The following is a 5,734-nucleotide window of genomic DNA, read 5'->3' on the forward strand; positions in this document are numbered from 1 at the left end:
CCAGGAGGATTTTAAAATCACCAAGAGGAAAATCCTCCAAGCAGGTCTCTGGTGTGGCCGACAGTTCTTGGTGATGCATACAGATGGGCCAAACAGTGTGACGTATGCCAACAGATAGAAATAGGATGCCACACAACCCCCTAGAACCATTCTAGAAATGGGGCCTCAACTTTGTTGGCCCATTTAAGCCCCCATCCCATTTAACAAGTAACAAGTATATCCTGGTAGCTACAGACTAGAACACCAAATGGGTGGAATCCCGTGCTCTCCGAGATAACACATCACAATCAACTGCCAAATTCCTGTATGAGATGATAATCACTCATTTGGATGCCTGATTGAGTTGATTTTAGTGACCAAGGCAATCTCACAGTTACCTATCCTAATCTTGCTCTTGAGTCCATTATTTTTTTATTTTCCTTCAACTAGTTAAAAATTGCATACTAGATTAATCTCACAATTAATCCTAGGACATTTGACTTAGTTAGGAATTCTATGCATCATCGGATATCTTGGGACTAGCCTAAGCCATCCACAACAAGAAAAACACAAAAGTCATCATTTGGGGGTTGAAATCAATGAAAAACTAATGAAAAACTAGAGAAGGAACTGGGAGGAACAGTTCAGTCTCGATCTTCTCTGAGAAGTGAACGGCCGTTCACTTTATGGAGGTATGGCCATACGCTCTTTAGAAATTCCCGTTCACTTCCTCTAGCATAATCTTTCCATATCTTTCTTGTCAATGTGAGTAATGTGCATTAAAGAGAGCTTAAAGTGCATTAAAAAGGGTATAAAAGTAGTATAGTTGTATTGTTAGGAGAGTATTTGAAGGTAGTTGTTAGAAGATACAACTTTGTGGTGCATTCAAGATACCTACGAGTCTTTATAAACATGCATCCATACCTTCATAGACGTATGTCAGTACCCTGACCCATAATTTCCCAAGTGAACGCTTGTACCTACACTGAAAGACCTTTTTTTAACACAAGTCACAGCCGCACCCTCCCTAAGTGAATGAAGGAACTTCCATTTCTCTCACTATACATGGTTGTGCTTTTCTTAGCAATGCTTATTCCTTCACCAGGAAATGCTGTGACCGTACGAACTTCAACGTACACTACAACTCTTACTGAGCCACGTTTGTACCTTTTCGAAAGAATGTACATTTCTTTGTGAGAGAACGACCATTCCTAAGCTTCTAGAGAGGAAAAAAAATTCTTATCTAGAGTGTGATTCTGCACTATCACTTTAAACATTCATACACCTAAGCTCATGGAAATTGGTCTAAAACAAGCCCTTATTTGATGACATTGAATTGTCATGTGCTTAATCTTGTGGGGTTCACTATAAGTAAACCCTCTGTATCACGTGCATTCAAGGCCTATTTTAAAAATCCCTCATCTTAGAATTTTTCATGAATAAAACATACCCTTTTTCTATTCAACCTGTGAAGCCCCATTTAAATGGTACCATTCTATATGTAAAAATGTGTAAAAAAGAGATTTTAAAAATCTCTTCTATTCAATCCACATGCTATGCTTACATATTTATGAGTGACCCCCCCGAGCTCACAATTGCTTTGTGAGATCTAACCCTTCCGTAAACATAACATGGATCTAAATGGTGTTAGTTCTTGATAGCACTAGTGAAAGCAAAGAATATCCAAACAAAGGATGCACTACCCCTGACCTAGAGACAAGAGGATTGGTTACCTAGTGCATGATTGACTCACGAGCAAGGCCCAAGATCCCATGCATATTTGCAAACGAGTCTTGCCTTGAGAATGAGAAACTTTATCCTAGGAAATGGGTAATCAAAAGAGCCTCGCCCCAGGGACATAGGCAAAATTGTCACACTCCCACTAGATCATAGACTAGAGGTGGGGCAAGGCACAAGTAACCCAATCCATATTGATCCAACACTCTTGGGAGACATGCCAACTTCCGTGTAATAGTAGATTCATATGAAGACCATAGGCTAGCATCAAGACTAGGCCAAAAGCCACTTCACCAAGGTCTAGAGATCTCTTACCAAAGAGAAAGAGACAACTCAGAACATTTTAGCCAACACACGACACAAGTGTACAACCACTATTCACCTCACGGAGTGTATTCCAATACCATGTGGATCCTTACAAAGCACACATTGGCCCACCACTGAGGCAAGGTCCACAAATGAGAAACTATCCTCTAGGCCTACCTCATCTGCCTATCATACTCCAACTTGCACTAGCTCTAGCCATAGCAAGATTGACACCTGAAATGTTAAGGATAGCCATGGAAATAGGGAGGGGGTAGCTTTAGGAATTTAACCACTAGCACCTCCATAGCTGGGGTGTGAGGGCCAAGACCAGAGAGGAATAAACTAGCCCACATCTCGAAACTTATCACTAGATTTGATGGGTTTGGAGACCCCAAATGTTATATGGAGATGTTCAACTAGATTTGTGAGGAATTTGGCCATGTGGACAATCAGGTAAAGGTAAATGCATTTTGCCTTATCCTTGATGTAAAATAAGGATAGTGGTTTCGGTCAAGGCTAACTTCGATGGCTTGAAAGAGGCATTCAAAGTAGGATATTTAAGACATTAGGAACTCAATGGAGTCTTCTTGGGCCCTTTAATTTGCCATGAGGTTATGGAAACGTTTAACTTTTTGACAAATAGGAGCCCGCCATGTAAGCAAAAACCATTGGTTTGTAAGAGAGGTGTAAGAGTGGTCAAAGGGTGCACTTTTTCCCCCAAAAAGGGGGGGGGGGGCAATTTTACAATTTTCGGTCCTCCATAACTTCTACATACAAGCTTCGATCTGAGCGGAGATTACAGATCCGTGATCTACGCATCAAGAGCTTTCCATAGATATGTTACATGATATGGTTTTATCCGCTAGATTTTAAATTCCATTTTCCCCCCCAAATTCAAATTCGAATAAAGTAGCCGTTTTGAAGCTTCAAATTAGAAAATGTTTCTTCTTAAGAGAAAAGGTTTGACTTCCTTAAACTGCCAAATAAAAGGGCCCAAGAAGACTCCATTGAGTTCCTAATGCAAGGAACTTTATGGAGTCCAGTCACACAATTACACAATGTGAAATAGAAATATGGAGATACCTTTACTCTCATTGTGATATTTGAGCAATGCTGCTAGAAGCACCATGGATTTTGAGGACAATTTCAAGGGAAATCATTCTCGAGAATTGCACGAGGGTACTTTTGAAGCTTCCTTCAAAACTACAAGCACAAAATCTAAAGGAAAGGGAAAAGGGTTGTCTTTAGGGGAAAAGAAGTGGGAAAAAATGACCCAAAAATGGAGAGTAGGCCAAGGCCATCACCAATTGGGGTAACCATAATTGTGTACCAACTCTCTACTATGCTTATTGCCAAAGGTGGGGCAATCACGAGACCTTCAACCGCTACCCACCAGAGAGTTGCTCAAGTAAGGGCTCTACCAGGCCTTGCCACACCAAACCCCAGAAAACTGCCACTAGCCTTGTCAGCCGCCCCAACACAACATAATGCACCTTAACTTGGCCATAAAGTGGCCCCACAAGGAATCCTTAAGGTACCTGAAGTACCCTCACCACCCCCGGTTCTTCCACTGCAAACCACCATTACCTCGAGTGACCCATGTTCACCAAGTGACCTTAACTGAGATTTTTAAAGAGGGCGAGGAGGGATAAGCGATCAACAACACCATCTTCAAGCCCATAGAGCCAAGAAGCCCACCCCCACAAATTCTAAGTCACTACGTGATGGAGGGTGAGCGCATCTGACCTGTGTACCTAGAAGTCTCATGATACCATGGGGAAAAGACTTGAATAACTTACCAAGTCTCACTATGTTGGACCTCATCAAATAGTTGAGTGTGTAGTCAAGAAGGGGACGGCTAGTACTCTTGTGAGTACTTCCACCTTAACTCCCTTATTCATAGGTTGTAGGATAGACCATATGTACAAGGATTTTCCATTAAGAATAGGTACAATGGGGAAGGGAAGCGTAGCTAAACCTAGCACCATTATTAATTTGCTGAATATACGAGATGGTTTCATTCACAGATTGTGCCTCAATGCAATCACTCAAATGCAAAGTAGAAGGAGAGCCATAGCTCACGTTGCTGCGAAAGTGTCTACTTTGCAAAAGCAATAAACCTCGGGACATGCAAGGATTCTATCTCCTAAAAATGTTTTTGAATAAGCATGAGCAACTATGTACTCTTAGAAGAAAAAGGCCACAAAGATTGGCACACAAAGATTGGCAAAGGGGATAGCCGTGTGGTTATATAAAAAGTGGGTTCGATCAGGGAACAACCACTAATGTGTCATCTTCCTCATTGGACGAGGAAAAGATACTATCACCTATCCCCCTAGCAAGAGAGAAAATAGATCTTGACTAATTACCCCGAAAGTTAGCCAAATATCCAAACCTAATTGAGGAGAAAGGAAGGCTAAAGGCCGCTTAGGGGTTGGTCATGGAGTGTTAAGCTCAATTGGAGGAAAACCCTCAAGTAGTACATGTTGCAGGAAGTTTCTCTATGCCAAACTTACCAACCAACCAAGAGCTTGACAAAGGTCCCGTTGAAAACCAAGCACTCCCTTAGAATATCCCTCAAAAGATAGACCCAAAATATATGCTAGTCCTACACTATGTAGTCCCTCCTACTACTGCACATCTCGAGAATCTAAGGGAAATCACCTAACAAAAACTAACACGGAAGTTCATATCTAAATACCCCACACCCTAAAAAGCTTGAGCATGAATAGGGAGAATAAGATTCATGAACCCGCATGCATTCCAAGAGACATTGCAGGTCTTTCCTCCTTCCTATCTTCACAAGTTTAGATTCCCATTGCCACCTTACTTCAAGGCAGCCCGAGTCCATGGAAAGATTTGAAGGATTGGATAGAGGGAAAGCTTGGAGTTGGAATGGAAGAACATGTGGAACTAAGAAGTTCTAATAAGACCGATAAGGATGGGTTCATAGAACCAGAAAAACTTAAAGGTGTTCCCACGGTCCGAGTGAACAAGTTACAGAAGTATTTTGAAGGAGAAAAACTTAACATAGCCACCACCAGCACTTCTTTTCAAGTCATGGAGTTTGCACCTCTCCTCCCAAAGTCGGAAGGCTCTGAGAAGTGGATTTGATATGGCTGATGGGGGAGGAGATCACATCCCTCTACATCACGTGCATGCCCAATGTTACAAGCCATGAACCTGTGAGTGTTAGAGAGAGGAAATACTGTTACAAGAAAAACACTCTTGCAAAACCCATAAAACCAATGGCTTCACATGAAGGGAGGCTTATATCTTCCCGATAGAATCGAAAGAACATTGGCTGAGATATGTGGAAGCAGTTAATGCACATTTCTACTTTTGCTAAGTCTACCAAAAGGATCTTGATGAGTTTCCAATTTTAGTTAGCACCATGACCAAAAAAAAGGAAGGATCAGCAAGTTCTTAGTTCGAATCCCAAAAGCTTTGCCACTCTACGTGCAAAGCATGAAACAAAAAATTGGAACTTGCCAAGTGAGAAGCCAAAAGGCTAATGGAGGAGGAAAGTGCTAAAGCTAAGGAGACTAAACAAGTCCTTGAATACTTCAAGGCCTACAAGGTAGGAGACCATTTTGTATAATATGAACATTCCCAAAGAACTCATGATGGGAAACGAGAAACATGTTATGATGATGGTCTGGCCAAAGTCAAGGAAATCAACTTAGCAATCCCAAGAGAAGATCCAAAACCC

Source organism: Cibotium barometz, chromosome 17 (assembly GCF_041138505.1).
Source record: "Cibotium barometz isolate CiBa-2024 chromosome 17, ASM4113850v1, whole genome shotgun sequence".
Lineage (NCBI taxonomy): Eukaryota > Viridiplantae > Streptophyta > Polypodiopsida > Cyatheales > Cibotiaceae > Cibotium > Cibotium barometz.